Genomic DNA, 14,164 nt, shown 5'->3' with positions numbered 1-14,164 from the left:
GAATTGTTGTAACACGCGGCCCTTTGACAAGCTCTAGACTGAAGGCCAGTAAGGAGTTGCCACACCTCTGTATACATGCACGCGTGCTGCCTGCCATTTACCAGCTGCCCTCTCTGGCCTCAGTTTTCTGATCTAGAAAATGAGCATAACCAATAGCACACAGCATAGATCTTGTCATTGCTCTGACAATTGGGGAGAATTGGCTAAAGCGCCCAATTCAGTGTCTGGCATGTAGCAGACACTGCTACATGGCAGCTGCCCTCACAATTAGACCATGCCATTCCCTATGCGTGCTGATGTTCACGGAGTCGAAAAGAGTTGAACATAACTGAGTGACTAAATAGCAACAATTCCCTTTCTTTGTCTGAAGAAATCAAACCAGCCCCTCAAAACTCTAGTTCGGACTTCACTTTTGAGGACCCTAAGAGATTTATCACTCCCCTCCTTGGGCTCACCTAGCTCTGGCTCATACAGGTAAGGCAGCATTAGCACATCATGCTAGCTGCCCTCACATCTCCAGCTGCCCTCCTCCTCATCTTTGAGTTCCTGTCCCAGACTTTTAACGGGCCTGGGTCAATTTTTGTGACTTGACTCAAATGCATACAAAGTGAAATAACATCAGAAAAAGAGGAGGAAGAGAAGGAGGAAGAGGAAGTAGAATATTTAGGGGCACTTAGCTAAGTTTTTCATACACATTGCATTATGAATCCTCTCATCTACCCTGTAAGATGGGCAGATCAGGCAGGATGGGCTAGTTTATGCTGCAGTAACAAACATCCCAACATTTCAGTGGCTTAAAGATTCATCTCTCGGGCTTCCCTGGTGGCTCAGTGGTAAAGAATCTGCCTGCCAGTACAGGAGACATGGGTTCGATCCCTGATCTGGGAAGATCCCACATGCCCTGGAGCAACTTAGTCCCTGGGCCACAACTACTGAGCCTGTGCTCTAGAGCCCGCAAACTGCAACTACTAAGCGCGTGTGCCACGACTAGTGAAGCCCGCGCGCTCTAGAGCACGTGCTCTGCAACGAGAGACGTCATTGCAATGAGAAGCCCGTGGGCTGCAGTCAGAGAGCAGCCGCCCTTGATCGAAGCTAGAGAAAAGCCGGTGCAGCAGCAAAGATCCAGCGCAGCCAAAAATAAATTAAAAAATAAAATTTTAAAAAAGATTCACTTCTCCTTCACGCCAAAGGAGCACTGTAGGTCACCAGGAGGGTTCTGAGCTACGCTGTCCTCACTCGGGGACCCAGGCCAAAGCAAGCTTCCATCAACATCACTGGTCACAATCACCATGACAGCCAGAAGGGGATTTGAGGATTCATACCTTAGTTCTTGTTGCTATCTGGATGTGGCATGTATCGATCACATTTCATTGTCCAGAGCAGGTCACTCACTCAAGGGGGTGGTGGAGTTCCATTCTGCCAGGCCTGTGTTCCTAACTCTATGTCATGAAAGCCACACCAGGTGGCTCAGGTCCATTCCCAGTTGCACTAACAACCACTCCCAACTGGGCCACCCAAATCCCCCTTGGCAGAGAATCTACCTCTCCCTCATCTAAAGGATACCCATCTCTCTCCTCCCCTGGGAACCCCTTCTCCTTCATAGCATGAACACACAAGAATCTGGGTCAGTGTTTATCTTCCAGAGAAACTGCACTCATCGAGGAATCAGCCTTGACTTGGTTAGACATGAAAATCACAACCATATTTCATATCCAACACCAAGACATTGTGGGTCTGGCAAGGAGCATGGGAAAGAATGCGATTCCAACCACTGGGGTTGGAATGCGATTTATTACCAAATAATTACATCCTATCTGCAGGCTGGGATCACACTGGAGTTTGCACCACAAGGAGAGCCTGCCCTATGCATTTCCCAGAGTCCATTACCTGTTTTTTCCATCGTTTGCATTGGGGATTGTGCAGGCTCTGAGGGCAAGTCTGCTATGTGTGTGTATTTGTGTGAGTGTGTAACACAGTGAGCCAGAAAGGAGGTTACAGGCTGATGAGGAGTGTCTCGCCAGTCTAGCCCAGCTGGTGCCCACAAGAAGGAAGCACAGGTCTCTCCATCAAGTTTCTGACACAGATTTTTAAAAAGCCTTCCACATCCAAATGTGTGTGCTAAGTCTGCTCCCTATGAGAAGTAGCAGTTAGAATTACCCTCAGCCACAGGCAGACTTCATTCTGCTCCAGGGGCCAGTTAAAGGAGGTACAGTCAGGCAAAGAGGTGCGTATGGGGCAGAAACAAGCAGAGTTTCAGCAGATGAAGCGGAATAAAAGTTCAAAGTCAGAGACCAGTGAGAGTCAGGACAAACTGGGAACAAGAGGCAAAGCTGTTGAGGAGCCGGCTAGTGCCAATGTGGGGAGCACAGGCTCCGGGGCTGTGCCGCTTACCAGCTGGATCACTTGAGCAATTATCCAGCCTCTCAAAGCCTCAGCTTCCTCAGTTGTAAACTGAGGCCAATGAGCGACCCCCATCAAAAGGCTATTGGGAGGTAAGTGAGCTCACAAGCAAAGCTAATACAGGCCTGGTCCCTGGTGGTACGCAATAGTCGAGGCCCTGCCCTGCTCCTGCTCCTGCTCTGTGGGCCCTGGCATGGGTGGAGCCTGGTAAGAAACCCTCCCTCCGTCCCTCCCTAACTGCCCCGGCCTGTGTGAGCTGCAGAATGGGGAGGGGCCTGTTCAGGAGAATCAAATGCAGAGGGAAACCAGTTACCTAGTGAGCAGAGGCCCAAGTAGAGACCCCTCGCCTTTTCTGTCCTTCTCATCCCTTACTCTTCTCGCCTCTCAAAACCTTGCTGGAAACCAGCTGGTTTCCAGGGCCCTGCTGGGAGGAAGGGAGAGAAGGTTCTGGAAGCAGAGGAAGACATTCTAGAGCCTGCCCTTGAGAGCAAATAGCCTGAACTGGGAGGAGGGAGGGGGGTGGCTGACTACCCAGAAGACAAGGAAGAGAAACCATGGTTTAGGGGAGGAAGAGCTCAGGGACAGAGCCGGAGCCTGCAGGATGGAGAGGATGAGTGTGGCGGAGCAAGCAGTTGGCACGGCTGGAAGAAAGGCCTGGAGCGGCTGGCAGGGAGCAGTCAGGTGGCAAATGAGGGACCGTAGAGACAGGAGCAGTAGGAGTAAAGGCTGTGAGTGGTAGGGTCGTCCGACTTCAGGAATTGTGGTGAGGTTGCATAGACGGCTCTGGTGTTTTCTTTGGTCAGAGATGAGAAGTACAGCCAAAGCATCTGGAGATAGGGGCCTCACAGACAAGAGAGGGGCTTCCCTGATGGCTCAGCTGGCAAGGAATCTGTTTGCAATGCAGGAGACACAGGAGACTCAGGTTTGATCCCTGGGTGGGGAAGATCCTCTGGAGGAAGAAATGGCGACCTACTCCAGTATTGTTGCCTGGGAAATCCCATTGACAGAGGAGTCTGGTGGTTGCAGTCCATGGGGTCTCAAAGAGTCAGACATGACTGAGCACAAGGCACATGCTGAGGCATCACTGACTTTGTCTCTGCTCTTCATAAGACAATGTGCTCATGTACTGTACTGTAGACAAGACAGGTGTTGGGCAATGTGGGATGCTGCGTTCACAACCCCCGGGTGCAGAGGGGAAGGGCAAGTCTCTTTGGATGGGGTCCCCACCTCCCTGAGCATCTCGGAGCCAGGCCCTGGCTGTGTTGACACACGTGCCCTCCCCCAGCCCCGGAGGCTGAGATGTGGCATTGTTCAGCTGGAAGTGAGTCACAGAGCTTTTCCTTCCTTCTCTTCCTCTTCACTCTGCTTGCCCGACACCTAACAGATTCTCTCTCTTTCTCACACTCACACACATGGACCCACAAACGCAACCACACGCATGCAACCACCTTTCAGAATCCATGAACTGTAAATAAGTGGTTATCAGCATAAACACCTGCATCCAGCACCAGGGGAGGGGAGGAGCGTGGCTCAGAGAGCTGAGGCATACATGCATCTGCGTGGCTGTGTCTGTGTGTGTGCCCACAGGTGTTCTAGAGTCTCTGACGTGCTGGGTCTCTGTGTGAGTTCACTTGTATGACTGAGATCAGGAAGGGATGTCTGTGAAGGGAGCTGCAGCATATACATGGGTCTGTGAGGTTGTGGTCCACACAAAGTTTCTATAGGTGCGGGAGGGGAGGGGTGCTGTGCGCTCATCGCTGCTGGGATAGGCATAGGAGTATGTGTTGTGTGTCTATTGCCAGGTGACTCAGCGGTAAAGAATCTGCCTACAACGTAGGAGACAGGAGTTCGATCCCTGGGTTGGGAAGATCCCCTGAAGGAGGAATGGCAACCCACGCCAGTATTCTTGCCTGGGAAATCCCATGGACAGAGGAGTTTGACAAGCTAGTCTGTGGGGTGGCAAAGAGTGACGCAACTAAGTGACTGAGCACGCACACACTCACCCACAGGCGTGCTGTGAGTGCCTGAGAAGTGTCTGCACGGACATCCGAGTCGGGGAGGAGGTGGGCGCCGGGTGGAGAAACCCCTTCTGTCTGTGTTTGTGCAGGCGTTGGGGGTGTCTGTGTCTGGGTCGCCAGCCCAGCCTCTGACTCTGCAGGATGTGAAACAGTGGGTTTGTGACCAAGGCCAGTGATGCTGCCCGCATTCACAGCTCCCTCAGCCTGGACAGAGGGTCAGAGATAAACCAGGTCAGCGCTGGTGGCCACGGTCAGAGCAGTGTCACATTCACAGGGGTCTTCAGGAAACCGGGAAAGGAAGGCAGGGCCTTGTTCTCTCTATCCTCAGGCGTCACCCACCCTGCAGAGTCCAGCAGAGAGAACAAAGGGCACCAACACCGCTGCCAGGCAGTCACCACAGGGCAGATGACCCTCCACCAGCATGTGGGTCTGTCCCCCACTGTGAGCCCCCCACCTGACCCTGCTCCCAGCCAGACTGCAAACCCCAGAACGCTGGGCCTCCTCTCCTCAGTCTTTCCATATATAAAAGGAAGCCAAGGAATCCTACTGATCGGGGATTACCCGCACGGGGCTGAGCCTGAAGTCACGTGCACAGGGAACAGAGCTCAGCAATGGTGCTCCCTTCCCCACCTCCTGCTGGAGAAAGGGTTCAGTCAGTCCTTCCCTTTGGGGGCAGGGCGTGCAGGTCCACGGGCCAACTCTAGGGGGCGCCGCCAGGCAGCCGGCTTAGGCCTGCACCTGTCAATGGATTAAATGAGCAAAAGGTCTGGGAGGGGGAGAGGGGCTTGGAGATCTGTGTGAATGGGGGACGGAAGTTCAGTGGGGCCTGGCGAGAGTTTGTCTGGGAGATGTGTGATTTCTGTCGCCCGCTGGTCGTCGGAAGAGCGCGGGGGTGGGGTGGGGGGGTCGGGCGGGGGTGGGCAGGCCCTCCGAGAATTCAGTCCTAGGTTCTCAAGGACTGCGCTCCATGGAGGGGATGGTCAGGTTGTCCCTGGATGCTTGATTAAGACCCCGCTCCTCGGGGCTTCCATGGCAGTCCAGCGATTAAGGGGGACGAAGGTTTGATCCCTAGTCGGGGAACTAAGATCCCGCAGGCTGCGCTGTCACGGGATGGGGAACTGGGGAGGTATGAAATCTATTAAAAACAACAACAACAACACTCCTCACCGGATTTGCGAGAGAGGGATGTGGAATAGTTGGAGTCTGCCTGCTTTCCCTCTCCTCCTCGGGTCTCACCAAAGCACGGTCCTCCCCAAGAGCCCCTCAAGGAGATGAAAGCCCCGCACCTCAGCCGCAGGAGGTGGCAGCAGTCAGGGAGAGAGGGCTGTCCCCCAATACAGGACCTGGAAGGAATGGGCTGTGGCTGCCCTCTCCTCTCCCAGGACGCACCCCAGGATCGCCCCCAAACCCTGGCAAAGCCACGCCCCTCCGCCCCCACCGACCAGGCTCCCGGCAGTGCCGGCCTGGCCAGGGGAGCAGGCTCCAGGGTCAGTTCGGAATTCTGGGGGGCGGTCCCTGTCCGCGGAGGTGTTGCCTTCCTCCAGCACTGCCCATCCATAAAGGACGTTTGTGCCCGGGCGACACCGCCCACCTGGGGCTGGGGGGCAGGGGCTGCCGCGAACACTGCGCCACAGTGAAAGCGGGACAAACGCGCCTGTGTCCGCCCTGGCCGAGGTGCCGGAGGAAGCGCGGTCCGGCCGAAGTGTTAATGGGCCTCCTTCCTGCCCTGCCCAAGCCAGCTCCCCGGGTGCTCATCCCCTCTCCCCCAAACGCCTGCTTCCGCTCAAGGTCCGGCACGCCCGCTCCCCGTCCCCGGCCGCAGCTCTGTCCTACTTTGACAAACATCCCTCTCAGCCTTTTGAGTTTATGGCTTTTTCGTGTGCCTTTCCTTCATGTGGTCGGAAACCGAGGCGCTGGCCCCCAGAGTAGAGGCCAGGCCTGGGGTGGAGGGAGGCGTGGAGGCCTGGCCAAGCCACGAGAGGGGAGATTGGAATCCCGCCTCAGGTAGATAAGGGCCAGGCAGGGAACAGTGCAGGAAGGGCACGCTCCCAGCTCTGTCCCCAGGGGGACAGGTAGGGGAAGCCCAGGAGACCATTCTCAAAGGGGTCAGCACCAGCCCACGTGATGGCCAGCAGCCACTGCAAGAAGGCAAGCAGGGGTACTTGTGGATTTCTTTTTGTTTTAAAATGAAATATTTATTAAGCACTGACTGGGCCTTGGCCAAGTCCATGAATTTATTATCTCATTGAATCCTCAAGAAAAGTCAACATTACCATGACTCTCATTTTTACAAATGATAAAATTGGGGCCCACAGAGGTTAAGTACCATACGCCCAGGTCACAGCTTATTGGTAGCAGAGCAAGGAGTCAAACCCAGGCAGCGTCCAAGCCCAGGCAGCAACCATGTGTTAGAGAAAAGCCACCACACTATTTGCATTTTTGTCAGTCACTCCTGAGCTTCTGTATCATCTGGGCCTGAGATTGACTGGTGTCCCTGAGTCCCTGGGTCAGCCCCAGGAGGGCCAAGGAGGAACCCATCATATGAGGCTCCCTGTGCCCTCATAGACTAGGGGGTACCATGGGAGCCTCAAGCTCCCTTAGGTATTGGCACCATCTACAAGTTGACATCTTCCCATGAGTAGACAGAGTTTCAAATGCATGTAGAAACTGTTGAATAAAACCCATACTCATTTAGAAGTGTTAATGAATGCATATTTGTTTATGATCATTTGTATTTTTTCTCAATCAAAGGATTTTTTTAAGTGTGACTGCTATCACGTGAAGCAGGGAGCCGGTCTGCAAAATGTTTCGATTCTCTAAGAGTGTTTATTTAAAAAAAAAAAAAAAGTTCAGAAACCACTTTACAGACTAAGACACCCATGGCCTGAGAGGTAGCACATCCTGGCCAAGTTTCAGACCAAACAGGGGACCCAGAGAGGGTACTAGAAGCAGGGAGGGGCTCCCTTTTTGTCTGGTCAGGGCAGCCCCCAAGAACTCATCACAGAAGGGAGCCTGCCCAGGGCTGCAGGGGTAGAAGACTCTGGGGAGTACAACCCAGTGGGGCTTGGAGCCTGAGGGACAAAGGGGCTAGGAGAAATTCCAGGGCTTCACTGTCTCCCAGAGGGTGGGGACAATTCTAGGAACCAAGAGTACCAGCCTTACCTGTCGTTTCTTCTAGGAGCCTTTTCATAAGGCTGTTATTGCAGGTCCTTCGGCCCAAAGCCAGCTTTGTGTGACTAGAAGGAAGATGGGAGGGGGCTTTCAATGGGCAAATTCCCCCTACTCCACACTACCAGGCTAAAAGGATAGACCATCCCCTTTTCCCCAAAGGAAGGAAGCAAAGGAAAGACATTTCTGGAGCAGTCTGTGTTTTTACAGGTTAGGATTTTCTTTTGTTTTTAACCTCAACAATCCTATAAAGCAGATCCCACAACTCCCATTTTGACAGATGTACCTCTGAGAGGTGAAAAACTTAAAGGCAGAGCCAGCACCTAAACTTGACCCCACACTGTGGGGCCTGATCTACGTTCTGGGGGGTGGGGTGGCGTTGAAGCTGTCAGAAGGAAGGGGAGGGGGAATGAGAGGGGGAAGGTGAGGCCCAGCCCCCGCATCCCCTGCCCCAGCGAACATCCTCTCTGCCTGCCTTTGTTCACAAAACCGAAAAAGTGATGATGGTTTTCCTTCCTCTCTTTAAGAAAACAACAGAATCAAAACAAACACAGAAGGGGAACTCCCTTCTGCAGCTTTTGCCAGAAATAAAAGGAAGAAATAGTTCCAGTCCAGCCTTAGGCCAGCTACCGGGACAAAGTGTAGGAGGGGAAGAGAGAGTAGCCCTCTCAAAAACCCAAGCTTCAGCACCCCCACCTCCTGGTCCTTATCCAACCCTTCCCCCACTGGTCATCTCACCACCCAAGATCACACACACACTGACACAGCTGAGGCAGCTGAAACTTGCCAGAGGGCTTTAGTAAATCCTAAAGAAGGGCAAAAAGGAAATAAAAGCACCCCCTCCCTAAAATGCAAACCAGCACTGGCCACCTCCCATGGCCACTTCCCACTCAGGAAGGCTCCCAGGCCCAGCCCCATTTCTCTCTTCTGAGCTGACTTCACTGAAGTCTCCATAGAGCAGTGATACCTCACAGGGTTCCATTCTTCCTATAGTCAACTTGCCTGTACCTTAGTGGCCACAAGAGTCAAAGTCTGGAGTAGCTTTCAGTTCACGGTACTGTAGGACACCCATCCTTACCCTAGCCTGAGCCCTCCCATTCATCCCCTAGTTCAGCTTGGCGGTCCAGATTGACTCATCTGGGGTGACTGGCAGCTTCAGAGGTCTGCCCCCTGCATACAAGGTGGCCTTAAAGGCTCAGCAGTGTCATCCTCATCGAGGGACTTGATCTCACAGAATTGTCCCGTCAGTCAGCTTCACACTTTGACAGCAACTCTGGGACCAAAAGCGCCTTTTGAAAACTGTTCGGATAGATTAAGGAGTTGTGATCTAGTTTCAAGGTCAGAGGGTAGTTGGAGAAGAGCTTTTCCTCATTGAGACTAACTAGTCTCAGCAAGTACTAAATGAGTACTTAGTATTGTACTCTGTATGGTACTTGGTCCTGTGGAAAGTGTAAGGGGACAGATGAGTCTCCTGGAGACCTGGGAGAGATGGTGGTAGGGAGATCCAGACAGGATCTCCTGGAGACCTGGGAGAGATGGTGGTAGGGAGAGGATTGTGCCTAAACCATTAGAGAAGTGTCTAAAATGGAAACTCAGCTCCTCTTGAAGATGTGTGAGGATAGGAGGAAGAACACAGGTAACACTGCTAACTTTTTGGGAATTATTGCACCACAGGATTCTGGGCTCCCTTTTGTTTCCCAGGGCTGACAAGGCCTGCGTTTAGCAAGTGTTTAGTTTGCATCTGTTGAACAAACAGCCACTGTTTGGGCTTCACTGGCATTGGAGAGTCAGAGGAGGTCAAGCAAAGATGACTTTCCTGAGGATGAGGCCAGGGCAGGGCTAAGGCCAGACTTTCTACCTCTGTAAGTGTTCGCTTTTCTCAGTTCCCACAGGTCCTCCTCAGCCTTCATCCTTTGTCACCTGGACATTAAGGCTGCATTCTTCCTTTGCTTTGTGCCTTTAATACATCCTCCAAGTGGCCTCTGGAGCTATGGTGCCAAAACACAGTTGTGTCATGCCTTCCTGACCTCCAAAGCCTTTTCCAGTTGCACTTGCCCACCAAACAGAGTCTATGACAGCTGCCTCTCTCCCCCAAGCTGCAGTGAGCACAGTGGTTGGGGGCTCAGGCTCCACAGTCAAGCCCCTGGGTTTAGATTCTGGCTCTACCCCCTTACCAAGTGGTGACCCAGGACAAGTTACCGATACTGATACTTCCCAAGCCTGTTTCCTCTGTGTAGGATGGGGATGCCAACAGTATCCACTGGTAGGGGTTGGGTGAGGGTTAAATGAGATATCACCTACATAGAGATACACAGTGGAGCCCCCAACACTTGTTGGCATTCCTCAGCATTCCCAGGAGGACTCTTTGTCTTCCCACTGACTCAGGAAGGTTCTTGAAGGCAGGCACCATTGTTCTGTATCTTCCCTAGGTCCCAGCTGTTGTTGTTCCATTGTTGGAGTTCAGTAATGCTTGTAGGCCAGGGTGCAGAGCTTAGAAAGTGGGCCCAGAATGGACAGATTTGATTTCTCTCTAGCCCAGAGTACCCTCCTCTGCCATCCCTGGCCCTAGCACACTCCTGCTCTGTCTTTAAGACGTACTCTGTCTTGCCTCCTCCAGGAAGCCTTCCCTGGTTCTCACGCTGGGTCAGGCCCCTCTGTGTCCCTGCTGCAAGCATGGTAGATATGTCCTGACCAACACACTATTACAGAGCAGTTCTTGGTTTAGGCAACTGGCTTCCAAAAGACTGTGCCCCATCTCACCCCCTGCCAAGTCTGGCTCAACAGCAGTCCAACGTTTTGATGAATAAATTGATGGATTTATTCTGTGACCTTGAGCAAATCCCCTCTGTCCCATTTCTAACAAGGGGAAAGCACTGTCATTCTTGGATAAGTAGGAGGGAGGAGCCCTGAGGTAGAAGGGGCAGGGCCAGGAAAGGAATGGAAGAGCTTGTGGCTAAATGGGATCCCTCAGGGGCAACCATGCTGGCTTAACCAGTGACAGCTAGAGTAGAGAGTTGCCCCATACCCTGATGTGCCCCGGGTGAAGGGCTCTCCCCACATGAGGATGGAAGAGCAGGGTCCCTTGGCAAGGCCAACTGAAAAAAAGGAGGTCTCTGTTTTCAGGCTCTTCCTGTTCAGTAACCTAGCCCCCAAGAGCCCCCCACAGGATCTGCCCACCCTCCCTCCCAGCCATCAGCACAGCTGTGACCTTGAACTGGTCACCACTCATCCCTGGACTTCCAAGTTCTCTTCTCTCCTGCCCAGGGCTTAAGGTGCCACCATGGGCCAGTGCCTGGGAAGGAGGCCAGGGATGGACTCCTGGCTGGCTGACCACTCCCCAGTGGGGTGTTGGCCTCAGCAGGCAGGTTTCAGCTTTCAGAGTGTTTTCCTGTCTAGGGCACTTTCTATTTTTCAATACTTTTCCTAACTCAGCCAAACAAGAAAAAAGGAAACTGGTGAAACTTCTAAGGGCTAGGAGGGTGGGGGTAGGCAAAATTTACCCTGGTAAGGGCCAGAGGCAGGGCTAGGGGCCCCTCTACCCCCATCCCCCATCCCCCCACTCCCCTCCCTGCCAGGCTGACTCATTGTTTTGCAACAAACAGGCGACCAGGCCCTGGCCCTGGCAGTTTCTCGAAGTCCAGCCTCAAAGCAGGCTGGGTGCAATCCCTGCCCTCCTAACGGCCCAGGCAGGCCTGGGATGATTGGGTTATCTCTGCCTGCATCCCCTTTGTTTGAGGCAGCCACTTGCTAACCTGAAGTAAACACACTTGTCTCTAGACACGGGAGAAGAGAAGGGGCTGTTATCTCTGGAGACCAGAGAGATTCCTCTCCCCTGACAGGTTCCTCTGCAAAGGGGAGGGATTTCAGATGGTAGCATCCAGAGACTGGTGCCCACATTCAAATCCCAGCTCCGCCTGCTACTTACTGTGGGTGGCCTTGGGCAAGTCACCAACCCTATCTGCTTCGACCTCCCCGGTCTACAGAATAGGGGTCACACAGAGTCAGACAAGAGTGAAGTGACTTAGCAGCAGCAGCAGCAGCAGTACCTACTTCAGAGTTGTTCTGAGCATTGATGAGTTCATATTTAAAATGGGCTATATGTCATTATTGTTTAGAGGTGTCTGACTCTGCTGTGACCCCATGGACTGTAGCCTGTCAGGCTCCTCTGTCCATGGAATTTCACAGACAACAGTATTGGAGTGGGTTGCTATTTCCTTCTCCAGGGAATCTTACAGACCCAGGGATTGAACCTTCCTCTCTTGCATTGGCAGATGGATTCTTTATCACTGAACCACCAGGGAAGCCCAAGTGGGCTATATAAATACTATATTTTTTTTTAAAAAAGAGCTCTATATAAGTGGTGTTAAATGAGGGTGGGGGGGAAGGTCTACAATAATGAACACCCTAATCCAGGCTCTGAGGGCATTTCCCAGCCCCCTATCCCCACCATCTCCCACTTACTCCCCTCAGTGGGCCAAGCTTCTTTACTTTGCATCCCTGAACAGAGGGCATTGATGGGCCCCAGCAGGTAGGCACTGGGGCCCCAAGCTCCTTTTCAAATGGAAGTTGTGCAGGGGAAATCCTCAAGGGAGGTAGGCGCCAGCCTGGGGAGGGTCCGGCCACCTGAGGGGCTGCATGGAGAGGGTTTGCAAGAGCTTTTAGAATTTCAAAAAGAATCCCTAGGAATGGACGGCCCTCAGGGGTGGAGTGATGGAGTGGGGCGGGGCAGGGCAGGGGTGGCAGGGGGTCGGGGTGGAGGGTGTGTGGCAAACTTTCCCTGAAGTCCATTGGGGGTACCTGTGCCTCCATTTTCTTCTCTGGACTGAATTTCCAAAATAGCCTGATTTCTTAGGCTCAAGTACCAGATTCAAATCTTGGTTCTGACCTTACTAGCTGGGAGACTCTGGGCATGTTAATTACTCTCTCTCTCAAAAGCTTCTTTTCCTTGTCTGTGACAAGAGGTAATAATCCCGCCTTGCAGGGCTGGCAGGGGATTAAATGAGGCAACACAGACAAAGCTCTTAGTGTGAGGCGGCTGGGGGCAGGACTCCATCGATGGGTGTATTCTAGCCGCCCCCACCCCTGTCCTCACCAGAGACCAGAGAATCTCCTACCTCCAGCCGGACTCCGTTTGGCAGTAGATTGATAACCCTCCCCACCCCTGCTTCCTGCATCCTTTGTAATGAATCCAAGGACCTAGGCCGGCTTCTGGGCTTCTGAACCTCTTCCCTCCTGGTTTCCCCAGTGGGGAAAAGAAGTTGAGTCCAATTCAGCAGCACTGGACACTGGTGTTGAGGTCCAGTCTCCATTACTAGCAGCGAGTCCCGGGTCACAAGCCTCTATCATTCATTCAGCAAATATTTCTGAGCCCCTGCTCTGTGCCTGACACTGTACAGGGTTCTGCAGGTACAATGAAAAAGACAGATCCAATCCCTGAGATCAGAGGATCATAGTCTGTCAAGGAAGACAAACATTAAATGTGCGTACAGGAACATAATTATTGAGTGCTACAGACAGTGAAGGTGCTGTGGAATGATATTTCATGGAGGGCTCAAGAGACAGTATTTCTGAGGCTTGAGGCAGGACCTGAAGGATATTGAGGAATGAAAAATAAGAGCTGGGAAGGAAGAGGGAAAGAACACTGTACAGACAGCAGAAATAACAAGTGCAAAGGCCCTGAGATCAGAAGACTTTGGTACTCATCCTGAAGGGAGCCTATAGTGAATGAACCAGAGAGAGGTTCAAGATGAGGTTGAAGAATTGAAAGGGCTAGATCTGGGACCACATAGACCTTGGGAAAGACTTTGGACTAGAACCATTGGGTAGTTTTAAGGAGTGGGGGATACAGTTAGAGTGCTTTCAAAAATGTGTCCAGCAGGTCAATTGATAATGGCTTGGAATGGGATCAGAGAGACCAAGGAGCAGACTATCTTTCAAGGGAGAGGGGGTTGTGGTTGGACTAACAGAGAAGTGGGCAGAGTCACGACATGCTTAAGGAGTGGGTACAACAGGAATTGATAATAGGGTGACTACGGAGGTCAAAGGAGATGGTGTTGAATATAACGCTCAAGTTCTGACCTGGGAAACTAGGCGAAGGGTAGGACTAGTTACTGAGAGAAGAAGCCCCAGAGCAGGGGCAGATTGCATGGGAGAGGGGATAACAGAAGTCTAGTTTTAGAGATCTTTGTTTGAAACACCTATATCAAGTAGAGACTGGATAGTGCAGACTTGAGTTTAAAAGAGAGGTCTAGATTGAGAATTAGAAATTGTAGAAATGGAATCAGCATAGGAATGGATAAGATTGCCTGGGAGAGAGTAACCTATGACAGTCAGAGGACCAGGCCAAAGACCTGAGGTGCAGCCCATTTAAATGTCAAGTGAAACGGAGCCCCAGTTTTATCATCTCTAAAGTGGAGGTAATAATACCCAATGGCTCACAGCATAACTGAGGATTATATTAAGTAATGGATGTAAGGCACTTTACCCAGCACCTCGCACACAGCAGAAGCACAGCAAACCCTGAGTAGGAAAGCTTTGAGGATGGATTTGGTTGGTGATTTTCTCTTCATCTGCAAGTG

The 14,164-nt window shown here is 52.2% G+C and overlaps 2 long non-coding RNA genes across 5 annotated transcripts in view; both read right to left on the bottom strand.

Moving 5' to 3' along the window:
- LOC129539045 (uncharacterized) overlaps nt 1-14,164 on the bottom strand; it is a 71,245-nt gene that overhangs the window by 26,068 nt on the left and 31,013 nt on the right. The window lies entirely within an intron of this gene.
- LOC148776223 (uncharacterized) overlaps nt 1-14,164 on the bottom strand; it is a 40,872-nt gene that overhangs the window by 13,729 nt on the left and 12,979 nt on the right. The window contains exon 1 of one of the 4 annotated variants that reach the window (XR_016038605.1): nt 7,581-10,327. The exons of 2 other annotated variants lie outside the window; for them this stretch is intronic. This is a non-coding gene — a long non-coding RNA (uncharacterized LOC148776223). Of the gene's footprint in view, nt 1-4,403; nt 4,808-7,580; nt 10,328-14,164 lie in introns of those variants that run through there. One more of the 4 variants, XR_016038604.1, reaches the window with a different exon arrangement.

The sequence above is a fragment of the Moschus berezovskii genome, chromosome 11, assembly GCF_049115385.1.
Source record: "Moschus berezovskii isolate FMDL1 chromosome 11, NW_MosBer_1.0, whole genome shotgun sequence".
NCBI classification, from domain to species: domain Eukaryota; kingdom Metazoa; phylum Chordata; class Mammalia; order Artiodactyla; family Moschidae; genus Moschus; species Moschus berezovskii.
The sequence above is the reverse complement of the archived record's forward strand: the minus strand, read 5'-3'. Positions and strand labels throughout refer to the sequence as shown.